The sequence below is a fragment of the Pteropus vampyrus genome, unplaced genomic scaffold (genome assembly GCF_000151845.1).
Source record: "Pteropus vampyrus isolate Shadow unplaced genomic scaffold, Pvam_2.0 Scaffold7, whole genome shotgun sequence".
NCBI classification, from domain to species: domain Eukaryota; kingdom Metazoa; phylum Chordata; class Mammalia; order Chiroptera; family Pteropodidae; genus Pteropus; species Pteropus vampyrus.
In genome coordinates this window covers 15028999-15045793 of record NW_011888788.1, presented here as the reverse complement: position 1 = coordinate 15045793, position 16795 = coordinate 15028999, and the positions used below count along the sequence as shown (strand labels likewise).

General features: G+C 40.5%; 1 protein-coding gene across 16 annotated transcripts in view; it reads right to left on the bottom strand.

Annotated features, from left to right (window-relative positions):
* Positions 1-16795, bottom strand: part of LOC105299145 (ras and Rab interactor 2) — a 192655-nt gene that overhangs the window by 155954 nt on the left and 19906 nt on the right. Inside the window, exon 1 of one of the 16 annotated variants that reach the window (XM_023537678.1) lies at positions 5458-5747. The exons of the other annotated variants lie outside the window; for them this stretch is intronic. The gene's annotated coding sequence lies outside the window, so the exon portion shown is untranslated. Of the gene's footprint in view, positions 1-5457; positions 5748-16795 lie in introns of those variants that run through there. 16 annotated transcript variants of the gene reach the window in all.

Genomic DNA, 16795 nt, shown 5'->3' with positions numbered 1-16795 from the left:
TAGCTTCTGAGATCAGACGGGATCGGGCTTGTTCAGGGTAGCATGGCCATAGATTGGTCAGTTCTATTTCTTGAGCTTGCTATTTCACTCTTCATCTCTTTTAGTGTGTTCTTCCTCTCCAGAAGTTCTATTTGGTTCTTTTTAAGGGTTTCAATCTCCTTGCTAAAAAATTCATTCTGCTAGTCAATTTTTTCTCAATTTCTGGATTTGTTGATGTAAGTTATTTTGCATCTCACTGAGATTTTTCAGAAGTACAATCTTGTATTCTCTGTCATTTAAATTTCATTTCTGTCTTTAAGCTTATTTTCTGGAGATTTTTCTCTTTCTTTCTGAGCTGCTTGTCACCTTGGTTCTTCATGGTGTTTGATGGACTATTTTTCCACCTGGGCAATAATGGGAGTGTATTCTTCTTTCTTTTTTTCAGAAAGACTTATTATACAGAAGTTTATTAGCCTGCTGCTAAAGTGTTTTTCTTTTAATTTCCAGTAAGTGGCATCCAAGTCTCTTGGATCTCTGCTTTGAGACTTATAATGCCTTTTCTTTTTCTGATGAACCTTCAGATCGCAATTGCCACTCTTGATCCCAGCCTGTCAGTGGTACCGATACTGGATTTTTGTCTTGGCAGCATTTGCTCAAACTCCCCTTGGGCTCAGCGGTGCTAGTCTGGGAGGATATGGGGTGAAGGCATGGTGCATTCTGGGTTGGTGGGTAGGGTTGCTGCTAATCTCCATATCTCAGCCTCAAGCTTCGCAACCGCAGCTGGCTAAGACCCAGTGTTGCCCCTCTGCACTTAGTTCCTGCTCCACTTTCTGCCTTGACCCCTGAGCTCTGCTGCATTGAACTCACAGATCCCTCAGGCAGGGCTGTTCAGGGAACCAGCCACAATTTCTCTACTCCCTCTCCTCCTGCAGGGAGCTCCAGCTGTGAGAGGCAGCTTCTTTGTTTCTCCCAATCTACCCCCCCAGACTCCCACAGTTCTGACCTCTGGAAGCTCTGATACGCAGATCACTCACTCAGACGTGTTTGTGTGCAGGTTGGGTGTTGTCGAGTTTTAGAGGTTGAGCTTATTTTTATTTCAAAGGGAGAGATCTGGGGACATCTCTCACTCTCCATGCTTCTGATGTCACCTTAAGGGTGTCTTTTGAGGAACAAAAGTTCTTAATTTTAATGAAGCATAATTTGTGAATCTTTTACTTTTATTATCAATGTTTTTAAAGCTCTTTACCTAGTATCAGATCATAAACATATTTTCTTATATTTTCTTCTATAATGTTGATAGTTTTAATTTTAATATTTAAGTCTATAATCCATCTGGAAATAATTTTTTGTGTATGGCATAGGGGTCAAGCTTTATTCTACTCATTAATATACAACTGACTTGGCATCATCTGTGGAAAAGACTCTCCTTTCCTCACTTAATTGCAGTGTAGCTTTTCTTATAAGTCAAGTGACTGAATATCTATAGGTCTGTCTCTAGACTCTTATTTCTGTTCTATTGATCCACTAGTCTGTCCTTGTTTTAATACCATGATCTCAATTATTTAGCTTTACTGCAAGTCTGAAAACTGGTGAAAGCAGTCAGTATTTCGCCATTGAATATGGCTTGGACTTAACATTTATCAGATTAAGGTAGTTACTTTTTAATCCTAGTTGGCTGAGAGCAAACTAGATATTTTTAATTTAAATGTTAAATTCTACAATGGAACTTTGAAAACATATTTGAAAAATTCTGCAAGAAATCATACACTAGAATTCTCTCCCTCTTTTTGGGAAAGACCATCACCTTAGACAGATTAAGCAGATCTGGAATTGTCCTGTCTGCTGCATAGGGCAATAACATGGTAGATAGTAACCATACATTTGAATCAAGCAACTTAATCTCTGAATGGTTCTTAGTTCTTATGTTTTATCCCCTCTTGACTAGATCTGGGTCTCTGGACCTGGAGCTTGAAATCCTGAGAGCACTGAGCACTTACTATGTGCTAGACATTTTATTAAGTCTTTCATAGGTATTATTTCACTCAGCGCTTGTGACAATCCTTATAACAACAGATGAAGCAACTAAGGCACAGTGAGATGAGTTTACTTGCCCGTGGTCATACCACCAGTACGTTGGAGAGCCAGGATCCAAACCCAGGCAGTCTGACTCCGTAACATGGCCACTATGCCATTAGGAATGAAATCTCACTCCAGCCCTCCACTTGAGGTCACTTCTCTTTAGTATGGCCTAGGACACTAAATATGTTTGCTACATGTATCCAGCATGGGAGCTACCCAAACTTGGGCTTCATCAAAAAGCCTTTAGAATGGCAGCCATGCTCTTAGTTCCTGTGTTTTTTGTCTTAAGTCATTCAAAGACAAAGTAAACAGTTCCCTCCAGTACTCTGTCCTATCGCTTACTTTTGCCAAAAGTAATATTCGGAACTCTGCAACTATAAAAGAGAAAATCATCTGACAATAACTCAATTCTTTTCCAGTGGAAAGATTAGTTTATAAGCTAAATCTAGAGAAAGATAATTCTTCTCAAGAGACATGTTCTGGTCTATTAACCTTTTCTTTAAAAATTATCTAAAATAAAACTACGACAAAAGATATTAGGCATAGTTACTACTCCTTCTGTAGAAACAGTCATTATTCCTTAAGGCTTTGTTCATTCTAGTTATCTATTGCTACATAACAAATCATCACAAGATTTAGTGGCTTAGGTAAACAACTATCATTTTATTACCTCTATAGTTTCTGAGGGTCTGGCATTCAGGAAGGGCCTGGCTCCCTAGTTCTGGCTGAAAATTCTGAATGTGGCTCAAGCCAGATGGTAGCTACATCTGGAGCAAAGGGTGATAGATGTGGGAGGCACGGCTGGCACAGTTGGAGACTGGCAGGGCATCTTTTTCTTATTTCTTATAGTTTCAGGCTCCTATGTGGTCTCTTCCTATGAGCTAGTTTTGGCTTCCTCACATTGTGGTGGCCTTGGAACAGTGTAACTTAAAGACAGAAATATGAGAAAGATGGCAGCTCAAGGCTCCAGCAAGAATGTTCCAGAGAGCAAAGTGACATTCTCAGAAGTATTGTATGGGCAACATTCTATTGTTACAAGTGACATACAAATGTATCCACGACAAACAAAAGAGATTAGACTTCACCTCTTGATGAAAAACTGGCAAGACAAGACCTGGGTTGGGCGATGGCGCTGTGGTCATCTTTAGAAAAACATAATCTGTCCCACAGTCTAAAGTTAGTACTACAAATGGCACATATGAAGAAGCCATTGCCATTCTCATTTTTCAAATATGTAAACCAAGACAAAGCATTTCTGTGTTTAAGTATGCGACTTTAAAGATAAATATACATGTAAATTCCTTTGTGAAATATGGCATAATTTATTGTGGTTATTCACTGCAATTAGGAAACATTCTTAAAAGTTTATCTAGGAAAATATGCATATTACCAAGGGAGGTGAAGCTGTCTACTTACCACTTGAATCACCCTAGGAAAGTATTTGGGTATTTCTTAGAGTCACATTTAATAGAGAAGTTGGAAAGTCAAACAAAATGTTTCCCATTGTGAGGCAGTACAGTGATGGTCTAGGAATGCTTGCCTTGGGCTGGAGCTCAGGAAAGAAAGAACTGTGAATGGAAAACGGAAACACACACAGGTGCAAGGTTATTGGTCAGTCTGCCATCCATTGATCATGGTCCCATGGACAACATTAGCAATCGCAAACTGAATTTCCTAATTTCTTCTTCCAAGTTCACCTAATTCTCACTTCACATCTTCTGAGTTTTATCCATTTTAGTTATATTTTTTTAATTTTTGATTCGAGGTTTTATACACACACACATATATAAATGAAAATGCTTATCTCCGGATATTTAATTAGTTATTGTTGGAACACTGTAATGCCATTTTCTTTTGCTTTGGGGGGTATATGTGTGTGTTTAGAGGGAATAACATTCATCCCCTGAAATGTTTTCATTCTCATAATGTTTTCTCCTTCTTGAAGCTTTGTTTGCACATTATCTGTCGCTTTCTGCTCTTTTTATAATATTTTTTTTTTCTGGACCAGCAATGAGCTTGATGCAGATGAGGGACAGGGCTTGGGGTGGCTAACTAGGTTTCTTGATTCAATTGCGCCCTCTACTGTCTATATAGTGATGGGCAGTTTCTTTATTGTATTGTGCCACTTACTGGAGAGGGAGAAGGTGTCTTGATTTTGTGATTCTTTCTTTTCTGTGGAACTCTAAATTTTACACCTTTTGCTGTTCTTCCTTCACATCACTCAGTCTCCCAAGAGCGAGTGCCCTTCCAAGGTTCCTCGTCTGTCTTGAAGCCTCATCTTTTCTAAGACCATTGCCTTGGGTCCCACACACATTCAAGCATTTCCACTCAGGATAGGACTTGTCTTTCCAGGGTAATGTCTAGGCTGGTCACCCCAGACTCCCTGGACTCCTGTCTTTCTCTCCACTTGTTCTGTGAGGTCTCGCAACACGGGTGGGTTCCAAAGCCAGTCTGGCTGGACCTGGGTGTTTATCCTGCTCCTTTTCAAATAACCTGAAGTTTGCAGAATTGTCTCCTAGTAATATTGTGGGTATCTGTTAATGATGGTTTTAATTTGCTCTATTTGTTGAAAGTTATGCAAAGAGATTTGGATCTAAGCAGCCACTAGTATTCTACTGCAACTGATAACTCCATGTTTAAATAATAACGCCATTTACTGCAACATTTTACTCAAACCTATTTACTCTTCACAATACAGGAATGTCTCCGTGCAGCAGTATATATAACTTTAAACAAGGAACTCTTTGTAATAACTAACATGCGTTCACAAAGAAAACCAATTGTTTAAAATACTGACAACTAAAGTATACCTGAAACTGAATTTTTAAATATCATCAGCCATCACCAAAACAACCAAACCTGCCCCGACCATCAGCAAAGGGCAGGGCACCTGACAGCATCTGCCATCTGGAATGACATCACAGGTAACAGAATTTATTGGAAAAGCGCATCTGTTCAAGTTGCCCTGGGATTACAGCATCTGTCTGAATTCAGGTGATTCACTGGGTTGGAGACAGCTCTCCAGGAGGCCCCAGGTGCCCACCCTGCTCAGACACACCCAGCTTTTGAACGTTTCTCTGACATGGAAGCAGGCTCCTCTCAGGAACCCAACAGGCCTGAAGTGCTAGGAATTAATCCCCACCCCCACTCAGGTCCTCATCCAGGACTGCTGAGAACTGGCACAGGAAAACCTGGCTCCCTCCCCACCATCCCACCACCCCCACCCCACCCTGGGGCAGGACGATTCAATCAGCCTTTACACTGAGGCAAGGTTAAGGTCTCATTCACAGGGTTGATTTAATTGCTAACACACTTGAATCCCTTCCCTGATTCACCTCCCCACTCCCCTCCGGTGTTTCCTGGGATCGCAGACCCTACTCCCCAAAATGAATTACTTACACTTAAATCTTTGTTCAGAGCCTGCTTCTGGAAGAACCCAAACTGAGACAGCACCCTAGCTTGGGGCTTCTCCTTTAGCGTCCCAGAGCCTGCACCAGGAAGACCGCTCCAAATGGGTAACCAATCCGAACAGGGAGATGAGAGAGGTCTTGGATGAAACACCCACGGGTCCAGGAAGGCTCATGAAAAGGTCCTCCTGGCAGTATGCGGTCCGAATCTGCAGTTTTCTCCGTTCCCAGGGCCACTGGTGTGGCCATGGCCAAGAATTTAAAAGGAGCAGTGGTGAGGAGGACCCTCTGCATTCCATGGCAAAGGCCTGTGTACACAGTAACTTCTCTGTAAATATTTGTGGAATGAATGACTGAGGAGGAATTCAGTTTGAGAAAACCACATTAACGTAAACTCTCAAACAAGAAGGGTTTTTCCAGTTAACACTTTAATATAATGGAATATTTGTTGTTTTATGATGTGATAGAGAAATAAGACCACTAAAATGAGCTGGAGTTGAATTCTTCAGAATTCCTCCCACTGCCACCGTAGAGGCTCTAGAAAACCGACACTGACCCAGCAGCCTGTGCTGTGAATTCCTGGGTGAGGTTAATGTAGGAAGGAGGCAAGAGAACTGAAGTGTTAAGTCAAACTACATCCAGAGACTGCAATATTCTGATCAGGCCTGCAGCCAGGCCACAAGGCCATCTGCAGAACAAAGGAAGATGTCTGAGGGATTGCTAACAACCCATTTCCCACACCTGTGAAGGGGAAACATGAAAAACGGAGTCTTTAAGTGGCGCTCTACACAAAATGAAATCATTCATTCCCTATGGCTAAAACCATGGGGGACCTAGGGACTAAACGCTGGGAACTGCCAGCAATCCTTTCACGCTAAACAGTCTTACCTTCTCACACTACATACTCTTCCTCTTTCCTCACTGTATGTCCATGTCAAAGGAAATGGGTAAACAAAGTCTTTAAATTGTCACTCACAGGAACTAAAGAATGATAAATAAACTGGCACTCGCTCGCACGCGTGCGCGTTCCCTCGCGCGCGCGCTCTCTCTCTCTCTCTCTCTCTCACACACACACACACACACACACACACACACACACACACACCACACCCCAACAGGCCTTTTTTACTTTATCTTAGGTTTTTCTTTGCTTTCTCTAGTCTTCGCTTTTCCCCTTTAATAAACTTTCCTTTTGACCCAAACTTTGGCGTGTGTTGAATTTTTTCTACACTCTCCGCCAAAGGACCCTCTTCTCTCAGTGCAGGGCTTGGTCTTCCCCAACTCGGGGAAATTTGCCCTGTCCTGCATCATCTTCGCGTATTGAAAGAGCAGTCACGTGTGGAAAGGTGGAAATGGTTTATGTCACCATTCTCTCACTTTGCCACAAAGCTAGCTGCACTCCAGACCTCCCTCCATTATAGACAAGAGCTGCCATCCCAGCATCCAGACGTGCAGTAGATCTTACTAAATACCCATTCAGTGGCTGTGAAATAAACACGTCTGTGCACCAGATAGGGAATATCTTAATGATTAAGCCAAGGAAAATAAACCTGGGTTGATTTTAGCACCCAGACTTTGCATGTTTTAGAAGAGGCCACGCAAAGCTCAAGACTACTATTAATGTAGGGAGGAGGCAAGAGAATTAAAATATTAATAAAGCAATATGATCAGCCCTGCAGCCAGGCCAGGAGGACACCGTCAGAACAAAGGACGATTTCTCCTGGAATTGCTAACTACTCACTTCCCCACACCTGTGAAGGGGAAACAGGCACCAACAGTCATTTCTTATGGCTAAAACCATGGGGAACCTATGGATTAAAAGCTGGGAACTTCCAGCAGGCCTTTCACTCTACATATTCTTAGAGCTACAAACTCTTTCCCCTCCCCCTTCCTCACTGTATGTCCACATCACAGGAAATGATAAACTGAATTCCCTGAACAGTCGGGGTCCCTTCTCAGTGCCTTTACTCTGTCCCTCTCACTGTCCTTCTCACTCTCTGCCTCTGAGAGGAGACCACACACTGTGGAGTGTTATCTTTTTTTTAATAAACTTTTTTTTTCACTCTAACTTTGGTGTGTGTGTTGAATTCTTCCTACGCTCTCCGCCAAAGGACCCTCTTCTCTTGATGCAGGGCTTAGTCTCCTTCCCACGGGGGAAATTTGCCCTGTCCTGCATCACTATGAGCAAGGGAAACATTTAGGATGCAAGAGAAAAGGTGAACATTTATAGAGAGAATCATCATTTTTTTTTTTAAATTCTTAGAGACATAAGTTAATCAAAACTGTTATTTTTAAACTTCGCTATTTTTCAATAATCAACATTTTTAAATACATATTTTGTGCCAGGCACTGGGTTACAACAGGCAGGCTCCATCTTCCCCCTTCCCTCAAGAACTTTAGTGAGAAAGACAGTGTGATCGATCCACTGAATATTTGATCAATAATTCTGTAAACATCTACTTTGTATGATGTTGGCCTATGGGTTCTAATCACACCCAGAGCCCAGATAAGAAATGGCTTACTACTTAGTCATTAAAACCTCAAGGAATTAAATAGATTTTTATAGGGGCTTATTTAAAATTTGTTCTAAATTGCCCTATCTAAATCACCCTACCTTAGTAACCAGCCTATCAGGAGACATGTAACCTTTTTTTGATGATCTGGGTCAGCAACAGCCTTCAGTGTATGTTTTAGGCTTTGCATCCTTAGCTGTAAGTAGCATTATAAGGGCAAGCACAGATTTAAGAAGATTGGCCAAGGCGTACCTAGAAATACCTTTCCTGGAAGAACAAAGCGAAACAGCACATCGTCTTCCTCTGTTGTCATCTGCCTCTCATAAAAGCATAATGAAGTGTATGCAAATATAAGATTTCCAATATGATACAAAATTGCTGCTTTCCTAAACAGATCCCCAAACCCAGTACACAAGTTTTCCCAGCCCCCATAAAGTCACCTATTTAAAGTCATGATCAGTGCTTCTCTCTCCTGGCAATAATATAATAAGCAATTTTAATATCACTACTTACAACATGGCAGCTCCTATGGCAGAAGCCACAGCTGCTCACCAAGCATCCACAAGCACCTTTTATTTCTGACATGCATGCATTTGGGAGGGCCTATGTGACTGGGTTCTATCCAGCTAAATATGGGTGGAAAGTGATATATGCCACCGTCAGAGGTGACATTTAACTATCCCATGCATCTCCAGCCCCCTCTCCCCTTCTGCAGTGACCTTGTATGTTCCAGATGACATTCTACAAGATGGAAACAGCCTGGGTCCCTGAGTCACCAGTTGAAGAAGAGCCATCCAACATTGGCTAGACATATACCTTTATGTGTTAAACTCCTGAAATTTTGGGTTCATTTGCTACCTTCTAACAAATGCAACCATCTGGTCAGGTTGCAGCCTCTCTTCTATTTCTCTGCTACTCAGAGTCCTGAAGTAAAATGAACAACAGCCCTGCCTCCCCCTTCAGGAACTCTATTATTGTCCTTACTGCACATGAAAAACATGGGAACAAATGTTAAGTGCATATCACATGCCAATCAAATGTAAATACTGCACACACATAACTCTCTTAATACTCTCCTTTGTGGCAAGTGTGGTTCTTATCCTGTGATGTATGAAGAAACTGAGGCTCAGAGAGGTTAATTAATTTGCCTAGATATGCACAGCTAGTAAGTAGAGGCACCACAGCCCTAGAACACATGCTCGTAGGCCTCTCCACCCAGCCTTCGGTTTCAGCACCATCTGTCTCCCAGAACACTGCACTGAGTCATGGTGGTCTCATGGTGATACCCTTGATTCACACCGGGTTTTCTCTGCTTAGAGACTTAGAACACCCAGAATTCAGGGGATGGCAGGGCATGTGACATCTCAGCAGAGAATGAAATACTGTCTCCTCCTGTGCTTGTATTTTAAACCCATAAATTCATGACTATTATGGAAAGCTGTCTCCACAAAATAGCCCAAGGTCATGACTGCTTCCATGCCATTTTAACGCTTTCCTTTTAACAGAATTCTAGGCATATACAGCCTTAAAATTACAAAGCTATCTGCATGTTAGATAAAATTTCTCAGGAAATATCATCCTCATAAACAATGCATGCTCTGAATCACATTACACTCTGGCCCAAGAATTCAATCAATGGCTCTGATGTCCTGTATTATTGTCTTTGTATTTTTCTGAATTGTTCAAATTGTGTAGAAGTAGATATCACCTTTATAATCAAAAATAAAAGCTATTACCTATTAATGAGGTGTTAGAAGGGAGGAATATGACTCACCTATTACAGAAGCCATAACACTGCTTCTTTAGGGCACTCAGACTTCCGGAATTGGGCTGGCCTTGCTATGCCTGGGCAGACCTAAGATTTGGTGTATTCCTTCCCAAGAGACACGAAATACACTGGTACCAGTAAAAAGCAAATCAGTCGCATTCACTTAGACTCTGTAAGCAGTAGTTGCAATGCTTTTGGAAGTGTGGTGTGGCTTTACTGTCTCACCAGCAAAAGTCTTATTTTAGAAAATCTCTAAGTGTTCAAGTATGTAAAAATACTCATATTTCTAATGTTTGGATCTGGGGACACTTATCTGAAGCTCTCTGCCTGGCTACAGTTTGACAAGCATGGCCAAGACGAATCTGTTTTTCATCTGGGAGGCAACATGAGTCCCGGAATTTGGAGTCACATTCGTTATTCAAACCCCAGCTTCCACATCCTTTCTGGGCTTTGCAGTGATCCAAGATGGATGGATCCTCTGAAACAGCCTCATTAGCGCCCTCCCTGGGTCAGCCACTTAGTCCTATTTCCTCTTTTAAGTTACTTTTAATTTTCTTACGTATGTTTCTCCCTTCTGATTTTGTAGTGTTCCCCAAGTCAATCTCTATTCTGTGTCAAGATCCATACTCTCCACTGCTTGTCTCTGGCTGTGAGGAAAGGAAAAGGGGAAGCCCTGGAATCAGAAAAGTTGGGAGGCGTAGGACACATTCCCAGACACTAACAAGGCAACTCCTTCAGCTTGTCTGGGCCTCAGAGTACTTCCTCGCACAGCTAGGGGTCCTCTGAGGTCCCAGAAGTTCCCCAGCTCTCTGAATAGATGCCTTTCCTCCAAATGTCCCCAGTGCAAACACTCCATTGCTTGGTGTGACCCAAGCACTGGCAGCCGGTCCCTGGTCCTCAAGAGGCACAGAGGTTCTCCCTCCCCAGTGTCTGCCCTGAGCTAAGAATCAGAGATGTGGCTTCAGGCCTGTGTTTGGGATGTGTCATGAAAAGTCTGCTCTGGGCTTTATGATCTGCCACCCCTAGTTTAAAATCTGGGCTCTGACACGACTTCCTAACTTTGTGACTTGGGACAAGTTCACTTAACTTCTCAGAGCCTTTGTTCATCCATCTGTAAAATGGGAATCAAGGCACTTAGTTCACAAAACTGTGTGAAGTACGGCACAGTGGGAACTATTTTTCTTTTAATCACAGAATTTTTATTTCGTTTCCATCAAAAAAGCTCTATTCAACTCAATTGGACTTTTTAAAAATAAATCATATGTCACTCTTGGGCATACAAAGAAAACTACGAGCAAAATTAATTGTTTAAGTTCTCTAAAACATCTTCGCATTCAGAGTCCAACTCTTCTGGATCACTTTTCTACTCAGAGTAATAGTTTATGGCCATGTTTTTTCCATATAACATCATCCTCTGCGACATCAAGAGCGCAAAGAGCATAGATGCTGATTTTTTTTCCTTAAACTTTAGTTATTTAATTTGAAAAATTAAATTAGAACAGCTAACATACTAGGGACAACAAACCCCCCAAAATCCAAATGGCTAAAAATAACTCAATTATAAAAGTATAAAATCAAATATCTCAGAAAACTAAACAAAAATACTAAATGTCTTTCCTTGTAGATAAGACTGTTTACTCCCCAAAAAGAAAAAAGAAAAAAAACCCAATGATTTGAGATTAAAATCAAACATAACTGTTATTCACCCCAGCAACATCTAAATAAATGACCTGCAAAACACAATGCTAGCACACAGCCCTAAAATGTTAAGTGTGAGAGTTACAAGAACTTGGGTACATAATTTATCTTTCTAGGGCTCAGTTTCTCCTGCTGTAAAATTAGGTGGTAGGATGCTTTTTAGTTACTGTTATCTAAAAGTCTCTGTGTAAACGCTCATGCAACTTTAATTCACTGTTTTGTTTGAACACTGAAAGCCACACCTTTTTTATAATACTTGGCAGTGAAGCATATTCATGTAGACATTTTACAAATTTATAAATGCCTAGGGGCAATACCCTTTGCCTTTCTAAAGTTATCTCTTCCATATCAAGAGACTATTTATCATTCCCAAACAAATGAAAATATATTCAGGTAGATCCCAAAAAGAGACATAATTTTTCCCCATTGAAAATAAAGCTTCTGTAGCATTATTTGCCTAAGAATTTCATTAGATTTAGATGAAAATCACACCCTGTGAGGCTTGACTGTAGTATGTGTTGATTGTAATCATGGGTCCCAAGTCTCCCAACATTAAATTCTGTTGTTTGTTTCTAAAAGAGTGAAATTTGACTTTAAAAGAAGCAAAGTGAAAACCCAAGGATGCCACAAAGCAAAGCTTCACTCCACCTGAGCAATGCACTTTTGTTTGTTTTATCACAGTATTTTTGAATTCATGTGGAATGAAAACTGCACCAGAGAAATAAAAGATTTCATGTGAATAGGAAATCCTTCTTATTAAAAACAAGGTCAATTCTCAGCTGGAAACTTCTATAAAGTTAGGGAAAATACTGGCAAATATTTCTAATGTGAGTAAAGAAGGCCCCAGTTTACTTTAGAGTTTAGTTTTAAAAGGTCATTTCCTGGAACCTCGAGGCTACTTGGGGGTCAGATCAAATCAACAATTTATAAAAGCCTGTTTAATCCCTGTGGTGCAATTTTATGGCAACTGAAATTTTAAACTCCTTGTGTTGAGGGGAAAATGTGTGAAGAATGCAGACTAAGGTTCTAAAACACCTTTCTCCTTGGTGAGACTGGGGCTGCCCCAACCCTGGGCTTCCACTATGTGGGACACCTGGCCCCTTCTTCAGCACCTGCGACGAAGACCCCAGCAGGACAGATGAGCAGTGAGCCACATAGGCAGAAGGAATTGGGTTGAGTGGGGGCAAGGAGGGGGTCCCTCGGGCTTAGAGTAGGAGTCTTGTGCACCAGGCCACGAGTGGTTAGTGTAAGCCCCACTCCCCAGGGGATGTCTCAGTCACAGGCTTACCTTGTGGTTCCCCTAATGCAGCCCCAGGCCCTGGCCCATCAGCTTCCTGCCCTTGCCAGCACCCCTCACCTTGCTTTTTCCACAGAGGCCATGGCCTCTGCATTTAAAAAATAGACAAACAAAAAACCCCAAATGCTCTGCCATTAACGATGGAGAGAAGAGGATAAAAAAACATTCCCTCCTGTCCTTTAAGATCAGGAACAAGACAAGGATGTCCACTTTCATCACTTGTATTCAACACAGTACTATAAGTCCTAGCCAGAGCAATTAGCTAAGGAAAAGAAATAAAAGGTATTGAAGTCGAAAAGGAAAAGGAAAATTATCTCTGTTCACTGATGATATGATCCTATATATGAGATAACGGTACAGACTCCACCAACAAACTTAGAATTCGGCAAAGTTGCAGGATACAAATCAACATACAATAATCAGTTGCATTTCTGTACATTTATAATGAACAATATGAAAAGGAAATTAGGAAAACAATTCCATTTATAATTGCATCAAAAAGAAAATACTTAAGAATAAACTTAACCAAGAAATCAAAAGACTTGTACAATGAAAACTACAAAACATTGCCGAAAGAAATTAAAGACACAAATAAATGGAAAGACATCCAGCATTCATGGATTGGAAGACTTAATATTGTTAAGATGTCAGCACTACCCAAAGTGATCTACAGATTTAATGCAATCCCTATCAAAATACCAATGGTGGGGTTTTTTTTCTTCCAGAAATTAAAAAAAAAAAAATCCATCCTAAAATTCATATGCAATCTCCAGGGATCCTGAGTAGCCAAAACAATCTTAAGAAAATAACAAAGTCAAAGGACTCACACTTCTTAATTTCAAAACTTAACTCCAAAACCACAGTAATCAAAACACTGTGGTACTGGCATAAAAACAGACATAAAGACCAATGGAACAGACTAGAAAGACGAGAAGTAAACCCATGTGTATACAGTAAAATGATTTTCAACAAAGGTGCCAAGACCATTCAATGGGGAAACGTCGGTTTTTTTAACAAATGATGCTAGGAAAACTGAATATCCACATGCAAAAGAATGAAGCTGGTCCCTTACCTTACACCATACAGAAAAACTAACTCAAAATGGATTATGTAAAAGCTAAAACTATGAAACTCTTAGAAGACAATATAAAAGAAAAGCTTTAAGACACTGGATATAGCAATGATTTCTTGGATATGACATGAAAGCACAGCTAACAAAAGAAAAAAACAAGTTAGACTACATCAGTATTAAAAACATGTGTACCTAAAGGATGCAGTTATATGTCAGATATATTTACAAATCATATACCTGATAAGAGTTTAATATCTGGAACATATAACCTCTACAACTCAACAACAAAAACAAACAACTGGATTAAAAAATGAGCAAAAGACTTGAATAAATCTTGAGAATGCCTTCCAAAGAAGATATACGAATGGCTAACAAGCTAATGAAAAGATGCTCAGCATAACTAATCATTAGGGAAAGGCAAATCAAAACCACGAGATACTATGTCACACTCTTTAGGAAGGCAGCTATTCTTTCTCAGCACTATACCACCAAAAACTATGTCATCATACCCATTAGTATGGCCATTATCAAAAAAGCCCACTATCAAAAAACCAGAATAACAAGTGCTAGGATCTGGAGAAAGTGGAACCCTTGTGATGTGCTTTTGGGAATGTAAAATGGTACAGCTGATGTGGAAAACAGTATGTCAGTTTTTCAAAAATTAAAAATAGGATTACCATATGATCTAGCAATTCCACTTCTGGGTATAGACCCCAAAGAATTGAAAACCAGGTCTCGAAGCGGTATTTGAACACTCGTGTTCTTAGCAGCATTATTTAAAATAGCCAAAACGTGGAAGCAGCCCAAGTGTCCAGTGATAGATGAATAGATAAATAAAATGTGGTATTACATACAATGTGATATTATTCAGCCTTAAAAATAAAAAAAAAATCTGACATATTACAACATGATTGAACCTTGAGAACATTAAACTGAGTAAAATAAGTCAGCATTTCGTTTTTTAAAAATATTGTATTTATGCTGTATAAAACAAGCCAGTAAACAAGATAAATACTATATGATTCCATGGACATGAGGTAACTAGAGTAGTCATATTCAGAGACAGAAAGTGGAATGTTGTTTTCCAGGAGCTTGATGGAGGAGGATGAAGAGTTCAAGTTTACTGGATACAGAGTTTCAGTTTGGGAAGATGAGAGTTCTGTGGATGGAAGGTGGAGATGGTTGCACAGCAGTATGAAAGCACTTACCACCACTGAACTATACACTTAAAAGTGGTTAAGATGGTAAATTTTGTTATATTTTACACTTAAAAATAATTTTTAAAAAGGAGGAAAAAAACCTATAATCAATCTCATAGTTGAAATTCTTTATTAGTTAAAGAAAGATGAGAATTTGGTGGTCCACCAGCAAGAAAGCCTTAGAAATGAGAGACGGTTAAAGCGAGAGGTGGGAAAAACATTCCCTCCCTGACCTGCGCCTTTCCACCTCCACCTCCCTCCCTCACCCTTCTCCTCTTTTCATAGATTAACTGCAAATAAATTAATGGTAGACCTTAGGGCACAAAAAAGATTGAGACTTGAGAATGCCTGGGGAAGTCTTTAATAAACTATAAGCATCACAAAGATATTTGTTAGTGTTAGTATTTCTATTCCTATTTTAGAGGGAACTAAAACCAGATTTCCTGAGCATTTCTCTATAGCTGTGGCAGGAGCTGAGCTGGAGGCTTGGACAATTCATGGAGGATGTGCAATGAGTCTCATATCCACCTAGACAATGGTGGGTCATGTGATGGAAATGTTCCTTAGGCTGCTGACTTGTAGAGAATTGGTATAGCTTGGCAGTGAAGAGGTTGGGCTCTGTCGACGGACATACCCTGAGTCCAAACCCGTCCTACCACTGATTAGCTGGACCTTGAACAAGTTACTTATGCTATCCAAGCCTCTGTTTTCCTAATATAAAATGGGTATAATAAGAGTACCCATCTTCAGGATTGGCACAGTAGAAGCATTTAATAAGACAGCAAGCATGTGGACTGTACCAAGCCTATGCATGACACACATGTACTCAACAAACTTAGCTCTCATGATGACTACTAGTGCTCTTACCCCACAGGACTCCATAAAGTCTCTAGAGAAATCAAGTGTTCTCCTCAGCCTCAAGGCACATCTCCACCAGACTCAGAAACCCAGGCAGCGAGATGTGAATGTCTAAAGTCCCAAATTCCAAACAGGCTCTTTTTGCAGGGAACATACACAGCTAAGTGAAACGAAACCAGCAGCCAACCCTTGAGTTGCAGCATTTTCAGACTTTAGATGCCATATTTAGCATATTCAGTACTTATTATTGTCCTGCTCCATGAGTTAACCCTCAGACAACACCTTCATACCCTATCTTTAGGCAATTTTATCCTTCCCTGGCTTTATACATACTAAAAATGGCTGACTATATATTTGCTGCCCAAAGTTCTCTAAAGCTCCAGATTCTGGAGCTAGCCTCCTTGACACCTCTGCTGGGTTCTCACTGGCCCTTCAAACTTAACATTTACAAAATGGAACTCTTTATTGTCATTCCTTTTTCTCCCAGATTTACCGTCTCCTTCAATGGTGCCTTCATTAACCCGAGTGGTCATGCAGGAAGCTCAAAACCATCCTGGATGCCTCTCTCTTCACATCTCTCCCATCAAATCCATCGCTGAGCTCTACTGGTTCATTCTCTAAATTCTGCCTGTAATTCTTTCTAGAGCCACTCTCTGAGGACCTATCTGGTCTCCTTGAGGTCATTCCCGCTCCACTGAAATCTTTTCTATAACCAGTAGTCAAGGTGATCTTCTCAAGATAAAATCCTATTACATCATCCTCCTCATAAGACATGACAATGGCTTGGATGGAGACGATAGCTGTGAAGACTATAGAAAATACAAAAGTGGGTACCCCATCCGTTCAGCGCCTGACACATAGTAGGTACTCAATAGCACTTTGAATGAATGCAAAGATTTCACTCTCTTCTGCCATTTTTCTAGAA